The sequence below is a fragment of the Eulemur rufifrons genome, chromosome 9 (assembly GCF_041146395.1).
Source record: "Eulemur rufifrons isolate Redbay chromosome 9, OSU_ERuf_1, whole genome shotgun sequence".
Classification (NCBI taxonomy): Eukaryota; Metazoa; Chordata; class Mammalia; order Primates; family Lemuridae; genus Eulemur; species Eulemur rufifrons.
The window spans coordinates 31,180,062-31,199,520 of record NC_090991.1 but is presented as its reverse complement, the minus strand read 5'-3'; positions in this window follow the sequence as shown (position 1 = coordinate 31,199,520).

Genomic DNA, 19,459 nt, shown 5'->3' with positions numbered 1-19,459 from the left:
TTATACCAGTAGCTCACGATAGTCACTGATGTTTTTGAGGCTATTTTCTTTCTTTCCAATTGTCTTCCTGGCATTAGAGGCATTCCAATCTTTTCTTGGGATCACAAGATGGTTGCATCAGCTTCAGGGGCTACATCTAATTTCAAAAAAATAGTGCCTTCCTTCTCAAACTTCAAACAGGCATGCTGGTTTACATTCTGATCAAATTATCTTAGATTATTTGCCCCTCACCAAAAACACATCACCACTGGTCCTGGAATGTGGATACAAATTGGACAATTGGCTTCAGACTGGCCAGTCTCTTTGAGGGAAGATGTTTTTACTACTGATTGATTTTTGTATAGCAAGGGATTATTCAAAGTTTCTATTCTGTACTGAATCAATTTAGGTAAAATATATTTTTCTAAGAACTTATTCACTTAATTTACATGTTCAAAAGGTGTTTATACTATGCTCACTATTTTTAACACCATCATAGTTTGTTATGATGTTTCCTTTTTTCTGATATTGTTCATCTGTACCATGTCTTTATTTTCCTCATCAGTTTCAAGAGAGGTTTATCTTTTTTGTTAGTCTATTCATAGAACAAAATGTGTTGATTATTTTTATTTACATTAATTTGTTAATTATTTTCAGTTCCATTTTTTATCATTTTCTTTCTTATACTTTTTATTAGTTTTCTTTTGTTGCCATAATAAATTACCACCATATTAGTAGCTTAAAATAACCCAAATTTATTATACTGTAGTTCTGGAAGTCAGAAGTCTAAGATACATCCCACTAGGCAAAAACCAAGATGTCAGCAGGCTGCGACCCTTTATGGAGACTCTAGGGCAAATCTGTTTCCTCTCCCTTTCCAGCTTCTGGGTGATGTCTGTATTCCTTGACTTTTGGTACTCCTGCTCCATCTTCAAAATCAGCAATGGCAGGTCAAATCGTCATATGGCATTAGTCTGACCTCAGTTCCTGCCTCCTTTTATCACTTTCAAAGGACCTTTGTGATTACTTTGGAGCTGCTTAGATAATACCAGATAATCTCCCTATTTTAAGATCAGCTGGTTAGCACCTTAATTCCAAGTTCAACCTTAATTTCCTTTTACCACATAAACCAACACATTCATAGGTGTGGGGATTAACACTTCGACATCTTTGGAGAGCCATGATTCTGCCACCTACTTTTCTGGTTTTGTTTTCTTCCTTCTTTTACTAACCATTTGAGATAAAGCTTTAACGCATTAACTTTCAGTGTTTTACATAATTTAATATATGCCTATAGAGTCTTTCTTAAAGTACTATATGAGCTGCTTTCTCTAATTTTTGGTGCATATATATTATGCATTATAATTCAGATAAAATATTTTCTCTTTTCTTCCCTTTAAAAGGAGATAGACTGCTTGGACATGTATTTTTTAATTTATGAGACATTTGCCAGTTATTTTTTTGTAATAGATATTATGTGTATTGTTATAAAAATTACTAAAATTTGGTCATTTGAAAGTGGTCCAGTTTTCTTGAAAATAATATATATTTTGCACTTAATTTGTGTGCTGTTTTATGTATGTCCATTGTGGCAGCTTATTTAATCATTCAAATGTTTTGAATTATTATTGATACTTTTTCTGTTCTATTGATTACTGAAGAAGATGTCCTTTTAAAGTATTTCACTCTAATTGGGTATTTTTCTACTTTTAATTTTTTCTCAATTTGTCTATTGTCAATTTTTCACCACTTTTAAGTTATTAAGTGCATACCAGTTTAAAATTGTTATATCTTCATGAATTTTAATTTTGATGAAATTATGCTGTTTATCTCCAGCAATAGAGATATTTTCACCACTAGACTTATCTGATAGCTATAGAGAGGCATTACCTGACTGGGCCCAATGTAATCACAAGAGTCCTTCAAAGTGGAAAGTATCAGAAGCAGAGGTCAGAGTAATGTCATGTGACGGATTTCAGCCGTCTACTTTAAATTGCCTTAAAGTCTACCTTTTCTATTATTAGTATAATCACACCAGCTTCATTTTTAATAGAATTTCACTGTATATAAATTTTCATCCTCACTTTTTCAAACTTGCTGCATCCTTACATTCGTGTTGTATCTCCTGTAAATCCAGTCTGACCATCTTTGCATTTTCTTCCTTTTGTGATCAGATTACGATGCATTATCAGGTCATTCTATCTAAAACATAGAACTGTAGCATGGGAATAAAATGTTCTTCACTAAAAGGTACGGAGATTTTAGGGTGTAAATAGAGTAGGAAGGGATAAAGTTCAGAAAAATATTTTGCTTGACTCTCTTCAACTGACAAGACTAGGCTTTTGCAGAAATGAGATTCTCAAAGGAAGGTCTTGGTTTTTTCTACTGGAACCTCTCTCAGTTCAGGCTATTGCTTTCTTTTTCAGTTTTGCTCTTCAAGGTTCTCAAATCGGCATTTGAACCTTTTTTAGGAAATGATTTCTCCTTCCCCAAAATTGGCACATCACAAATTCTCAAGTATTCTCTGGATATTCATGGGAAAGGATTCCCGAGAGGGTGGGCAAGTCATAACGCTGGTTTTGTTCTCATAAGGCTGGTTGTGAATGAGTCAATGTAAATTCCATCATTCTTTTCTATGTTATCAAAGAAATTATCTCCCTCAACAAAGTAATCATTAATTATATTCTCCTAGGCCAGATAGTAACATCTCAGATTAAGGAAAATAACCACCTTTTTACTTTGGCTTAGTTTACTGATTGGCAAATAATAAACTTTAACTTGTGTTACACTAAGAGGCATTTGCTGCTTTTCTCCTAGCTGAGCACACTTGAAATGAAAACAAACAAACAAACAAACAAACTGGAGATTAAACAAACTGCACTAAATCAAAACAAGCTTGCTCTCTTTCTTGAATTGTGAGGCAGGGTGAGGGGTGAATTTTTCCCTTTATCCCTTTGGGAAACCATTCTGCCACACAAAGATGAAAATAGAGATTATCATCTTGAGTCAGGAAATATTTTAACAGAACTTGCATAGTTTTCTCCCCCCCCCCCACACACACACCCCTGAGAGGTCTAGAAAGGTAGTGTTTTTATTAATATATTTTAAAATGAATTAATAATACTTAATGCATCTCTAATAGGCATAGACTTCTGTCTATATCATAATTACGCTGTGTTTAAATGGATGCTTTTAAGGTAACGATAACAAAAATTTTTTAAGAAAGTGAATATGCTTTGCAACCACAGCTTGGAAAAAATATTGTGTGCAATATTGCTTTGCTTAGCAAATTAATATTTATTTTTTAGAGGCAATTTAAATTAACTTTCGACTGGCTTATGCCTAAAGTCTGAATAGAGAAATATAATTAGTGAAGTATCACAATTTTACTAATTACATATGTAAATATTGTGAAAATATATTTCAAAGGACTAATCAGAAGATAGACCTACCAAGTGTTATAGGAACAAAAATATATTACAAATGTAATTTTACGCAGCTTCCTACCCCAATACAGTTTAATCAGTGCTTGCAGTAGATGGTTAGTGGAAACATCCCTGTGGAACTGATCAGAAAGCATCCCAGGAATTTGTTTCACAAGAGAACTATTTATTTTAAGGTCACATTTCAAATTCCAGACTAGTGTATAAAGGTTTTTAATAGAAGTTATCTTACTTGGTTTTGATATTTACACCAATTTCTTTTCTCACACAAGGAATTTGTGTAACTATTATTATGGATGTATAACACAATGGAATTATTATCTTGTTATTGCAAAGTTTTTCCATGCCTACTATGTGCAAAGCACTTAGAGGTATAGTGAGGAATCCTGTTTTCAAAAACTTTCAAAAGAATAGAAAATGTATGTGCTTGAGAACTACCATGGATGGACATTGAAATCACATGAGGAACTTCTGGAAAACAGAAAACTAGGACTTATTCCCAGCCAGTTAAATCTGAATCTCTAAGGTTAAAGATCTAGGCATCATTAATTTTTATATTTTAACTTTTCACACTGAAATAGACAAAAGAGTTGTAAAAATAGGACAAAAATTTTTTTTTAGCCTTCACCTAGCGTTTTTTTCTACAAGTGTAAATATCATATGTAACCACTAAACACTACTCAAAACCCATAAATTAACATTGCTACAATGCCATTAACTAAAGAACTTATTTATATTTTATGAATTTCCCCCTTTAATGTCTTTTCTTCTGGACCAGCATTCAATCTGGGAATTTGAATGCTGGTCCAACATTGAAATTGAATTTCCTTATGTCTCCTTTGTGTTCTTTAATTTGAGATACTTTTTCTGTCTTTGTCTTTTATGATCTTGACACTTTTGCAGAGTACTTAGCCAGTTATTTTGTAGAATCCCCCTCAATTGGGTTTATCTGGTATTCCCTTAAGATTAAATTCAGGTTATTTACTTCTTGAAAGAATATCACTGAAGTGATGTTGTACCCTTCTCAGTGCATCACACCAAGAGGCACATAATGCCAACTTATCTCTTCATGGGTAATGTTAACCATTAAGATGGTGTCTGTCAGGTGTCTGCACTATAAAATTACTATATTTTTTCTTTGTAATAAATAAGTAACATTATGGTCAGATACTTTGAGACAACATAAATACAGTGTTTTTCACCACACATTTGCTCATTGATTTTAGCATCCATTGATATAATTATTACTGTGGTATTTACAAAAGTATGGTTTTCTATTTCCATCATTTCCTGTTATAACTTACTGAAATGTTCTATAAGACAGATCTATCCATTCACTCCACTTATTTATTTATTCTATTTATTTATATCAGTTTAGCGTCATGACTATTTGTGTTATTCTATGTGTTATGATCCATTACTATAATTATTTATCTTTTTGCTTAGTTATCCCATATTTGGGCACTGGAAGCTCTGTTAAGACAGCATATGATACACAGCCTCTTCGTCAGCAGTATTGAAGAGGCAGGAGAGAGAGAAAGAGTGTGTGATGTGGGTGGAGAATACAAAATACCACTGTAGAAAGGAGTGAGAGTCACAGAGAAAGGACACTTTCCTGGGACCTTCCCGTGCATGAAAAATTAGCTGTGTATAGAGAAAAGTACTTGATCTGGGGAAGAAAGAGAGGCGAGGGAAATGGAAGTGAGGGAAAGTTATACAAAAAGCAGTGTTGCAGAATATTTCCCAAAAGAAACATTGTGTGATATAAAATAATTGTGGAGAAAAAGATACATTGATGATATTCATAATTGTATATTTTAAATGTTTTTTTATGATTCTTCAGTAAAAACGTAATTCCTTTCAATTAATTTCTGATTAGTGAATTTTTCTGTATATATTTCGTTCATTCACCAATTAACTAGAATTCTTACAGAAACAAACGCCAATAAACTGAAATGATCACAACAAATTTTATACTCATTTCAAAACTAGGTTGTATGAATTAACCCATTTGCACTATCATTTCATTATTAGCCCCCTTGTGATTTTCAATTATCCTAACAATTGAAAATGTTAGTCTATGGTGGATATGGTGATGGATGAATATCAATCAAGCTCAAGTTTCCCACTTTTGCATAAGTTCCAAGGAATAATTGATTTGTGGAGATACATGAAGACAACCATGATTTGCAAGTTAGTGTCTTGTTAGGCTTATCATCAATTTCTCAAACCTATCTCTCAAGCTAAAGATAAGTTGTATATCACATATAGTATATAAGAATTATCTGTGAAGAAGAGTCATTTAAAAAAAATTCAAAGCATTCACTCACTTTTACACAGTCCTTCTCCAAGTCCCTACTAAAATTGGACTAAAAATAGTCTCTGTTACCAACAGAATGTGATTTATCCCTTAGCTGAATTGAGGCTGAAAAATATTGAGACTAATAGATCTAATGCTTTCTGATTTGGTTTATATATTTATCTAGTAAAATTTCTGACAATACAAAGTGCTTCTGCTTTTTATATACTTTGTTAAAATGATGTCTTCCCTGTTTTCCAAAAATCTTATTTTTCTATCCCCAAGACATAATCAGATTTATTTTTTAAAGTGGTAAGAGGTTTATTTTTTAAGGTCAAATAACATAAACCTCTCTTGAAATAAATGTTTATTTCTGTTTACCAATTATGAATTCTACTGAAGTGCTTACTTTTGTGTTAGTGATCTAGCTTCACTTTAAAAAATAATAATAATAATAATCATTGTCTGTTTAACATACTGAGAAAATTAATAGAAAAGAAATATCAGATTCCAAAAGCCTATCTTAATAATTATACTTCAATTATAGTTCAAAAGTTTATGTGCATAAAGAAGACTGTGCAAATAATTCTGAATTTAGAATCAGGACATTAAGGTATCAGTTCAATCTCTGCCACGTATAGTTGTGTAACCCAACATGTATCATAATGTATTTAAATCTCAGTTTTCTCATATCTGATCTAAATGGGGGGATATTAGATAATCTTTAATATGCTAAAAATTTACTAAATAAAGTTATACTATTTATTACTTCTTTTAATGGCTAAGGCTTAGCTAAGTTTAAAAGTTCCCAAATGAATTAAATTTTTAGAAAACTTTATATGGCATATAGAATAAAGCACATATGAAAACCTAGAAAACACTTGGAGGTTTACTGAGATCATTTTCTTGGCACTGCCATCATTATAATTTACAAAATGTTACTCCAAATCCACTTCTTGACCCTGCATGAGGGTCTATATAATACTGTCACATTAGCCTTTAATACAGTCTCAGAACTCATTTGCATATGTTTCTGAAAAAAACACTGTTTTCTTTGAAGGTTGTATGTGAAACCTAAGGACAGGTAGTTATTCAAAGTAAATTTTACAGAAAACATTAACTATAGTTGAACAAGTATAAATGACAAATAAGAAGGTCAAGTGGATACAGAAATTCAAATATATTTCATTTCCTTTCAACCTCTCTCTTTAAATTTTATTACCACAGAGATATACCAGGGAAGATGTGACAGAAGAATACAGGATTTCATTTATAATTACACACTGTTTCTATGGCGTGTGATTTTTGGCAGTAAGGTTCTGTACATCAGGTGCTTTGTGAACCCAATGTCTTCAAACTGTTCATAAAAATCAGAAGATGGCCTTGAAAGATTCTGTTTGCATTAGTGAGATGTTAGGGAGAGAAGTGAATGATCTCTAAGTAGCTACTCTCTGCCTACTGCTGTGTTAGATGCTTTATGAATTATTGCCTTATTGGCTAGTTTTAACGTGTTATTTTGTTATCATATCTATTTTTAAAGTGAGCAAGATGAGGCTGAGAGGGATTAAAATATTTGTTCAGAATTTATTTAAGTAGTGGAATTTAATTTCAAACTCAGACCAATAAGATTTCTCCATGCCTAGGCTTGTGGAAAGGAATTGAGAGAAAGAATACTATTAACACTAAGAGAAGTCCTCTTCTCTAAAGAAGCAAAAGGACAGAAGGCTAATCTTGGAAATTATATTTTAACCAAGTGATTGCATTGCCTACACAGATAATGGTATGAGAATTTTCTTCTTTGTACAATGACATGTGACGATTGAGTAAAAACCTGGATGAAGTTTCCAGGATTACTTCCTTCTCCTGCCCATGCTTCTTGATTGACAAATAGAGTCTGTTCCTTTCCCTAGTCTTTGTTTATACATCCCCATTCTGGGGCATATTATGGAGAAAACATGTGAAGAATGAGAAGCCAAAAGATGACTCAATCTATTAATAATTCAGTCAAATGATGGAAATGCTTTTAATTTTTCACTGAACAGGTATGGATATTAAATAAAGAGACCTGGGCTCTTTAAAGCAAAGCAGCATCTTTTTTTTAGAGATGGCTGCTTATCCGTATATTTAATTTGGTACAGTTGTTCCCCCAAAAGTCAACAATTTTCCATTATAGCAACTTCTACACCATTGACATTTTACAGTGTGGGGCTGTCTATACCTTGTAAGATGTTTAGCAGCCCCCCTGACCTCTACTCTTTAGATGTCAGTAGCGTCCTTACAGTTAAGACAATCAAAAATGCCTTCAGATAGTGTCAAGTATCTCCTTAGGGGTTGGGGGTAGAGGAGGGGGAAGGAATTGCTGCCTGCTGAGAACTGCCATGTTCCAGGAATCTTTAAATATGTTACAGCTGGTGTAAGTTACATGGGATTCACAAATCCAGATGTTTGATTAATTTTATATCATGAGAAGTTTTAAAAATGATTTGGCATTTTAAGATGATATTCATAGCTAATACTAAAAATAAACATGAATATAAATATATATTTCACATAATTGGTATATCATTTCCATATCATGTTCTCACCTATGACGTATACTCTCCATCCCACTTCTTTCTCTCCCATTTGTCCTTTCACTGGCAGTGTGGTTTATGGCAACAATGCTCGATTTATATACCTACACATATGATATGATATATACTCATGTCAGAAATTCAACAGCTCAGTTTCTCAATTTTCTTACCTGTAAAATTTTAAATTATAGATGCTTGACTACATTATGGTATAGATTCATTGACAGCATCTGTAAAAGCACATAATGTGCTGTCTGACACTTTATAAGTGCCAGATGGGTTTTACTTAAGCTGATCCCTGCTCTTTGATAGTCCTGTTCTCTTTTGGGCAAATAGTCCTATTTCCCACCTATTGTTTCCACGAGTTACTTCTAACTCTCCTCTGAAAAGCTTTTATTTTATTCTCCCTTCTCTAGGAGGAGGGATTAGCTTGTTCTTATCTTCTTATTTTCAAATCATGTTTTTCCCCTCACTCAACATTTTCTGGATCATTTACAGATCATCTTTTAATTGACTACGTTTCGCTTTAATTATGGATCATATTTTCCTACCTCTTTGTTTGACTCATACTTTTTTATTGTCTTACAGATAATTGAATATAAAAAATAGTGAAGAAAAATTATAATAATTTTTGGTTTTGCCTATTAATATTTACCACAATGTGCAGGTCCTATCTTTTGTCTGATAGTTATAATGAGGGGCTGATTATTCAGATTTCTCTTATTGTTAAGTGGAATCATGGCTAAGTCACAATTTAATTAGGTCAAGTTTATCAGTCTCTTTAGACCTTTGAACAACCTCATACATTTTAGCTACCTTGTTCTTCTTGTTATATTTGAGCTAGAAGAAGTTGGCTGCAATTTCAAATATTTTATGGTTCCTCTTTGAGTTTAACGTCCACTGTTGGACTGGTGGCTAATACCTATGAGAATGTGCAATAATTCACTATTTTTCTCTGCATAGCATCTCTTACACAGCTGAAAAACTTGGAGCAAGGCAGTACTTAAATGAGAGATATATTCCTCCATGTAGGCCTCAGATTTTCTCACTTCTAAAAGGGAACTTAGACCTGTCTCTGTTTCCATCCTTTACCTATCTGAAAACACTACCCAATAAAATGCCACTCTTTTTTTTTTTTTTTTGCCTTTTGATTTTGTGCTATAGACAAATAATGAGCTATAAAAATACATTTAAGCAGTCCATTTGAGTAACATAATTGTTAAACATAAATTGGCACACAATGTCCCACTTTCAAAACCTTGTTTTTGAATTTGTCTTTTAAAGACTAGTAAGACTCCTTTTCATTTATTTATATTTGAGTAGACGCTAATGTCCAAAGCAAAGACGTGCTAGATATGAGTAAAACACACACTAGTTTTACGGCTGCTTCCCACTGATGCCCAGACCCAATGGGGAAAAAGCAAAAGTTCTCAAACTTAGGCCGGTGATTTCTCTTAGCAGGTCCTACTGCCCACAGTGTCAATGGAGTTGGCGGGTAAAGTATCTTGAAAGTCTGCTTGTCTCCAAGAAACACTAAGTCTAAATCTTCCTGGACCCAGGGAAAGCCACTTGGTCAGTGCATTTTAGCATATTAAATGCTTTCATATTTTGTATCCTATTATTCCAGGTTAATACTGTAAAAGCACCAGAAGCTTCTCATTTATGACAGCCAATGTTCATATTCCCAATCAGCCAGGTGGTCATGGGCCGTACCAACTAAACGAAATTAATCCAGCAATTCTATCAAATAATATCACTAATTCTAATTACAGTTTAAATATGGCACTTTTCTCTAAATTCAAACCATTCCACTATATTAAAAGGGCCATGATCTTGCTTATAATTGAAGGTCAAGAGGGATAAACAAATTTTGGAATACTGTGGTGACTAAGGAGAGAAAGTACTGCCATACTGCCACATGGCAGCTTTTACTTCAAGGATCTACCCTCTTCAAACGGGGTTAGACTGAAGACTCCTCCGTACAGATTTCTAAAAGGATGTCAATGTCATCAGCCCACTTCTCTTTGTATGCATGTTTCGTGCCACAATGTTAGGATATTTGGGTCAGATTTCTTTTTTGTGTGGAAAAATATGTGTTGATAGTTATTGATTTATCAGTCAATCTGACTAATGCTTCATACAATATTACCTTTTTTAATGCTGGGCACTGTGCCAGGAACACAGTTATAAAGAAATACCTAACATAATTCCTGCCTTTTAGTAAAAATACAAACCTGCCACTGCTTATTTTTAAGTTAATGTGGTTTTTACTTATTTGTGTGTGTGCACAAAGTGTGAACTTACATAGCACTTGTGAACAAACACAAAACCTAAGGTCATAGCTGAAAAGGTCAATTACTAAATTAAAGGATTGTACTTCAGTTTTCACTTAATTTTGCTTAATTTTTCTCCCTTACGTTATTTCACTCAAACATGCATATTTGATTTTCAGGAGATCTTTCTTATTAAAATTAAATATTTTATATTGAGATAAGTATAGAATCATCTACAGTTATAAGAAATAATACAGAAAAATCCCATGTGCCATTTACCCACTTTTATCATCTTGCAAAACTATAGTAAAATATTATAACCAGGCTACTGACTTTGATATAGTCAACATGCAGAACATTTTCATCACCAGAACAATCCCTGATACAGCCCTTTTATTATCACACCCATTTCCCTCTCACCCATTCTCTATTTAACCCCTGGCAACCAATAATCTGCTCTTGATTTTTATAATTTTTTCACAAGAATGTTATGAAATGAAATCATGCAGTATTTAACATTTTTCAATTTGATTTTTTTTTTTTTTTTAACTCAGCACAATTCCCAGGAGATTAATTCAGGTTGTTGTGTGTATCAATATTTAATTCCATTTTATTGGTGAGTAGTATTCCATGGTATGGATAATATGATGGTTAATTTTAGATGTCAACTTGACTGGGTTAAAGGACACTCAGATAAATGGTAAAACATTATTTCTGTGTAGATCTGTGAGGGTATTTCTAAAAAATATCAACATTTGAGTTAGTACACTGAATAAAGATCACCCTCACCAGTATGGGCTGTCATCAGCCAATTCCTTGAGGGTTACATAGAACAAGAAGGCAAAAGAACGGTGAATTTACTCTCATCTGAAACCAGGACATCCATCTTCTCCTGCCCTTGGACATCAGAACTCTAGGTACTTGGGCCTTTAGACCCTGGGACTTTCACTAGCCGCCCCCCACAGGTTTTCAGGCCTTTGGACTCATACTGAATTATACCACCACCTTCCCTGGATCTTCAGCTTGTAGATAGAATGACAGAGTATCATGGGACTTTGTGGCCTCTATAATTACATGAGCCAATTCCCATAATAAATCTCATCTTATCTCTCTCTCTTTGTATGTGTGGCTGTGCCTGTGTGTGTATGTGTGTGTTTATCCTCTATTAGTTCTGTTTCTCTTGAGAGCCCTGATTAAAACAGGATCTTTCACAGATTGTTTAACCTTTGTTATAGTCTGAATGTTTGTTTACCTCCAGAATTTGTATGTGGAAATCTTATCCCTAGTTCAATAGTATTAAGAGTTGGCCTTTGAGAAGTGATTAAGTCACAAGAGCTCCACCTCATGAATGGGATTAATGCCTTTATGAGAGAGTTTGAAGGGAGCTGTCTTGCCCTTCTGCCATGTGAGGGCACAGAGGGTGCTTCAATGAGGAGCAGGTCCCTCCCAGACAGCAAATCTGCTGGTGCTTTGAACTTGGACTTCCGACCCTCCAGAACTGTGAGAAATACATTTTTATTTCATATAAATTGCCCAATCTAAGTTATTTTGTTATAGCAGCCCAAACTGACCAAGACAACCATTCACCTGTTGAAGAACATCTTGTTTCCAGCTTTTGACTGTTATAGCTACATTTGCTAAAACCATTTTTGTGCAGATTCTTGCATAAACATAAGTCTTCATTTTTCTGTGATAAATTCCCAACTGTGCAATTGTTTGGTCTTATGGTACTTGAAGGATGCTAATGACATTGGTGCTAAACATATTTTCACATGATTATTTGCCATATGCATATTTTCTTCAAAGAAATGTCTCTTTCTGTATTTTGCCAATTTTCTATTTGTTTTTGTTTTTACTGTTACATTGTGAGTGATCTTTATATATTCTAGACGCTAGTGCTTTGTTGGGTAGGTAGTTTAAAAATATTTTTGCCCAGGAAGCAGCATTGCTTTACATTTTTTAACATGGTATTTCACAGAACAAAAATTTTGTTTTGTTTTTTAATTTTAATGAACCTAGCTTTCTATTTAGGGAATAAACACTACATGGTGATGGTGTATAATTATTTTCATATATAGCTGAATTCTATTTGTCAATATTTTCTTAAGGAGTTTTGCAAAATCATTCCTCAGCTATTGGTCCATAGTTTTCTTTCTTTTCTCCTTTCCTTTGTTTGTCTGTTTCTTTCTTTCTCTTTTGTATCAGGTTAATACCATATAAAATGAATTGTGAAGTGTTACATCATCTTAGCTCCTTTCTGGAAGAGATTGTGTAAAACTGGTTTTAATTATTATTTCAATGTTTTGTAGAGTCTTCAGTAAAACCTTCTGAGCCTGGTTACTTTTTGGGGGGGGACTTATTTAACTATGAATTTGATTTAACTGTTAATACAACCATACCAATTATCTACTTTATATTGGGTGAATTGTGATTATTTGTGCTTTTCAATGAATTGTAAAAATTGACAAACTTCATGTAAGTTGTTAAATTTATGGTATAGATTTTTTTTCCTGATATTGCCTAATTATATTTTTGATGTCTATAAAGTCTGTAGTGATATTCCTTGTTTCATTCATGATATTGGTAATTTGGTAATTCATGTCTTTTTTTTTCCTTTGTCAATCTTGCTAAGGTATGTCAATTTTATAATATTAATGTTTTCAAAGAACCAACTTTTATGTCATTAGTTTTCTCTATAGTTTTGTGTTTCAATTTTATTGATTTCTTTTCTATATTTGTTTCCTTCCTCCTGCTTGCTTTGGATTTATTTTTTTCTTACCTTCTAAGGTCTTTAGGAGGGAGCTTAGATTATTGATTTGAGATTGTCATCGTTTAGAATGCATGCACTTAATGCTGTAAATTTCCCTCTCAATATTATTTTATCTACGTGAAAAATTTCAACAAACATGTTGAATAAAAATATATTTAGATTTTTATTTAGTTCAATGTGGTATTTTTTCCCCCATTGGGACATCCACATTGACTCATGGTATAGTTAAAAGTGTTATGTTTAGTTTTCACGTATTTGGAGATTTTCCTGTTTATTGAATTACAGTTTTATTCCATTGTGTTTGGGAAACACACTCTGTTTTTTTTAATTTCTTGAATTTATTATATGGCACAGAATATAGCCTATAATGCTAAATGATATATAGGTACTTAAAAAGAATTTCCATTCTATTGCTGTTGGGTAAAGTGTTCTATAAATGTCGATTAAACCGTATTGGCTTATAGTGCTGTTGAGTTCTTTTATTTCCTTGCTTATCTATAATCTAGTTCTATCAACTATTACAGACGAGGATTGAAGTCTCCAATTACAATTGCAGACTTATCTATTTCTCCTTTCAAGTTCTATCATTTTTCACTTAAAATAATTCGGTTCTATTGTTTCTTACATACATCTTTAAGATCACTATGTTTTCTTGGTAGTATGAATATTATATCATAATATGTTTCTTTCTGTCTCTGGTAATTTACCATGTTCTGAAGTCTACTTTATTTCATATTGGTATTGCCACCCTTGCTTTCCTTTGGTTAATGTTGCATACTGTAACTTTATGTATCTTATTACTTTCAATCAACTTATATTGTTATATTTGAAGTTAGTTTCTTATAGACTAAATATTCTGGGTCACAGTTCTAATTGACTATAAGTCTCTGTGTTTTAATTGGTATATTTAGAATATTTATATTTCAGGCAATTATTGGTATTTTAGGGTTTAAAAGTGCTATTTATTTTTTTGATTTGTTACCTGTTTTTCATTTTTCTGTTTTCCTGTAGGTTACTTGAATTTCTTTTTAGAATTAAATTTTGATCTGCCTATAGTGTTTTAGGTTTTTATCTCTGTACACTATTTTGGTTATTTCTCTAGGTATCATATAATCTGCACATAATTTATCCCTGCCTACTGACTTTGAGTATAATTTAGAAACATTACCTCACTGTGTTTCCTTACCCTACCCTGTTTATAACATAAGTGTCCTCATTATTCTTCCACATACATTTAGTCCCATATCAGGAATTCTTTCAATGTTTGTTTTGACCATCAAACATAAGTTAGAAAACTCAAGAAGAGAAGGAAAGTCTGCTATATTTACCCATTTTTACTTGATGTTTCTTTCTTTTTTCCCAATGTTCCTAATGTTATCATTTTTGGTGTTGACCATGATGACATGGCTGAATATATAACATTTGAAAAGAAACAGGTATCCTTATTTAAACAAGTAACTATGCCAGGAGAATCTTAAATAAAAACACAATTTAATATTTATCAATTATTTATCTATATACATATAGTACTTGAAATTCTGGCTTGAGCCTGAATAATCAATAAAATACTCACGAAAGTTTGGATTTGGAATTAAATCCATCGGTTATTCAAATTGCATCATTCTATCATTAATGAAGCAGATTTTGTTACTAAATTAAAATTGTAGTGTAACTGTCACATTTCAAGGAAAAAAGTGTTTTAAAGTTATGTTTAGTGAAGTGAATTAAGTCAGAACTATAGCATTTCCTCTTCCAAGCACAGTACTCCCAAGAGAACTTGTTAAACTTTATTTTCACAATGTAAAGTATGCATTTTAAAATATACCATTTCAATATACAGTGAGGGATTTCATTCCCACACTTGTACCTCTGGAAAAATCTTAAACTGTCTCTATACTTCAAAGTTGTGAGATATTTTTCTTTCTATCTTTCTTTCTTTCTTTTTTTTTTTTTTTATCTGTGCCTTCTTTCTGCCTTTAGAATATATCCAATTAGGGGCAGATAGTTGAAATATTGTTTTTTTTTTTTTTAATTTCAGCTCATTATGGGGGGTACAAAAGTTCAGGTTATATATATTGCCCATACCTCCCCATCCCCACGAGTCTGAGCTTCAAGTGTGTCCATTCCCTAGACAGTGCACATCGCACTCATCATGTAGGTATGCACGCATTCCCTCCCCCCACCCCCATCCCCCCCAGTCAGAACTTCAAGCGTGTCCATTCCCCAGGCAGTGCGCATCGCACTCATCAAGTAGGTATACACCCATCCCTTCCCCTCAGCCTCCACCTCTGTCCGATACCCAGTTGGTATTATTCTCAAATGTGCACTTAGGTGATGATCAGGGAAACCAGTTTGCTGGTGAGTACATGTGGTGCCTATTTTTCCATTCTTGGGATACTTCACTTAATAGAATGGGTTCCAACTCTCTCCAGGAGAACCAAAGAGATGCCATATCGCCATTATTTCTAATAGCTGAGTAATATTCCATGGTATACATATACCACATTTTGCTAATCCATTCATGAATTGATGGGCATTTGGGTTGTTTCCACATCTTTGCGATTGTGAATTGTGCTGCTATAAACATTCGGGTGCAGGTGTCTTTTTTATAGAATGACTTTTGTTCTTCTGGGTAGATGCCCAATAATGGGATTGCTGGATAGAATGGTAGGTCTACTTGAATCTGTTTAAGGTATCTCCACATTGCTTTCCACAGGGATTGCACTAGTTTACAGTCCCATCAGCAATGTATGAGTGTTCCTGTCTCTCTGCATCCACGCCAACATGTATTGTTTTGGGACTTTTTGATAAAGGCCATTCTCACTGGAGTTAAGTGATATCTCACTGTGGTTTTGATTTGCATTTCTCTGATGATTAGAGATGTTGAACATTTTTTCATATGTTTTTTAGCCATTTTTATATCTTCTTTTGAAAAATTTCTGTTCATGTCCTTTGCCCACTTTTTGATAGGGTTGTTCGATTTTTTCTTACTGATTTTCCTGAGTTCTAAATAGATTCTTGTTATCAGTCCTTTAGCTGATGTGTAAGGCTGTGATTATAAAAACTGCTTGGTATTGGCACAAGTGCAGGGACACAGACCAGTGGAACAGAACAGAAAATCCAAATATAAAACCATCCTCATATAGCTATCTAATCTTTGACAAAGCAGACAAAAACATACTCTGGGGAAAAGATTCCTTACTTAATAAATGGTGCTGGGAAAACTGGATAGCCACATGTAGAAGACTAAAACAGGACACACAGCTTTCACCTCTCACAAAAATCAAATCACGGTGGATAACAGACTTAAACCTTAGGTCGGAAACTATTAGAATTCTAGAAGAAAACGTAGGAAAGACTCTTACAGACATTGGCCTAGGCAAAGAATTTATGAAGAAGACCCCTAAGGCAATCACAGCAACAACAAAAATAAATAAATGGGACCTGATCAAATTAAAAAGCTTCTGCACAGCCAAAGAAACAGTCACGAGAGTGAACAGACAACCTACAGAATGGGAAAAAATTTTCGCGTATTTTTCTTTTTAATTCAGGAAGCTTAATTAAATATCAATCTCTTAAATTCCTTGAATTTTTAGTTCCTTAATCACAAAAGGCACAATATAATTTGAGAAAAAAAATGCTGCAACTATCCTACTTGTAAACAATATGTGTGGATACCAAAGAAGTTAATTCATAGTAATTTATGCATATTAATTAAGATATCCATCTAAGTCAGTTAAATGTCTATATTATAAAGCAGATTTTAAAATTATTTCATGTACATGTTCAGTCATATATATTGTGAACATGATGTTTATTGGTAGGAAATCTTCAAAACATAAAAATAATTATCTTTAATTAATTGTATATATATTTTGCTTGTCATTTTTATTATAATATTTCAAATTTATGGACAAAATCAGAAATGGTACAGGAAACTTCCATATACAGTATTTACTAAGATTCACTATTAATTTTCATTTTCCCCTGTTTGCTGTGTCATTCTTTCTGTAAGTATGTATATGAAATTTTTATGAGCCATTTGAGAGTAAGTTGGAGACACAGTAACTCTTTACATCAAAATACTTCAATGAGCATTTCTTATATTATCATAGTACTATCATCAAAATGTGAAAATTTTACCTTGATACAATTATTTTATCTATAGCCCATAGTCAGGCTTTGTCAGTTGTTCCAATAGTATGTTTTTATAATTTTTTTTTCCTGGTCCAGGATCTAATATAGGTTCATGCATTGCATTGATCTCTTATGTCCCTTTAGTTTTCTTTGAATTGGAACATTTCATCTTTTGTCTTTCTTCACCTGGACATATTTGTTTGATGAGTACAGGTCAGATATTTTGTAAAATGTCTCTCAGTTTGAGTTTGTCTGCTGTTTCCTGATGATTATATTTAAGTAATTTGTTATTATCAGGGATCCTAACAAAGGCAGTTGTATATCCTCTGAGTGTATCATATGGAGAGACAATATTTGTTAAAATTGGTGATTTTATTCTTCATCACTTGATTAAGGTTGTGTGTCTACCAGTTTCTTCAATGAAACATTACTATTTTCCCTTTGTAACTAATAAGCAACTTGTAGGGCAATAATGTTAAACTATAAATATCCCGTTTCTTACTAAACTTTCACAAAGTAGTTTTAGCATACATTCATATTTTTTTAAATCCCTCATCCATTAGCTACCATTGGTATACTACTATAAGAAGAAATTTCCCTTCTCCAGTTACTTACATTAACATTTATTTATATCAATATGGACTTATACATTCTTATTTTATGAAATGAGATATAATTCACTGCTATCATTTTTTATTTCAAGATCAAATTATCCTAGAGGTGGCCAGCTGAGGTTTTTTCAAACTGGCTGTGTTTTTCCATATGATTCTTTCATTTTTTGAGCCCTTTCTTACTTTTAGCTGCAAGATGATGTCACAGGATCAGCTTAAATTTTTCTCCTTTTTCACTTTTACTTTTTGTTTTTCCTTAGTCTTTTCTTATTTTTAATATTTATGGGTACATAATTACATATTTATAGGGTACATGTGATTTTTATTTTATTTTTATTTCAGAATATTATAGAGGTACAAGGTTTTTGGTTCCATGGATTGCTTTTGTACTGCTTGAGACAAAGTTATAAGATAGTATATATTGTACCTGTTAAGTATGATGTCACCCATCTCCCCACTCTTCCCTTCCACCTGTTTGATTTCTACTGTGTTTTACTTCCTATCGTGCACATAAGGTACTACTTGGTTAGTTCCAATTTAATAATGAGTATGCGTGGTGTTTTTCCATTCTTACAATACTTCACTTAGGAGAATGGTCCTCAGTTCCATCCAGATTGTTACAGAACGTATTAATTCATTTTTTATGGCTGAGTAGTACTCCGTGGTATATATATACCACATTTTATTAATCCACTCATGAATTGTTGGTAACTTGGGTTAATTCCACATCTTTGCCATTGTGAATTGTGCTGCAATAAACATTTGCGTGCAAGGGTACGTATGATATTTTGATACAAGCATATGTTGAGTAATGATCAAAGCAGGATAATTGGGATGTCCATCATCTCAAATATTTATCATTTCTTTGTGTTGGGAGCATTCTAATTTTATTCCTTTACTGTGTTATTTTAAATATACAATAAATTATTGTTGACCGTAGTTGCCCTATTGTGCTAGTGAGCACTAGACCTTTTCTCCACTATATAACTCCATTTTTGTACACATTAACCAACTCTTCTTTATTGCCCCCTCCCCATTACCTTTCCCAGCCTCTGGTAACCATCAATTCACTCTCTATCCTCCATGAGATTAATATTATTAGCTCTCACACATGAGTGAGAACATGTGGTATTTGTCTTTCTGTGCCTGGCTTTATTTCACTTAACATAATGTCCTCCTATTCCATCCATATTGTTAGAAATGACAAGATTTCTTTCTTTTTATGGGTGAATACTATTCCATTATGTATAGATACCATATTTTATTTACCCATTTTTACAATGTTGGACACTTAGGTTGGTTCCATGTCTTTGCTAAGTGCAGATGTCTCTTTGATATACTGATTTTCATTCTTTTGGATATATACTCAGCAGT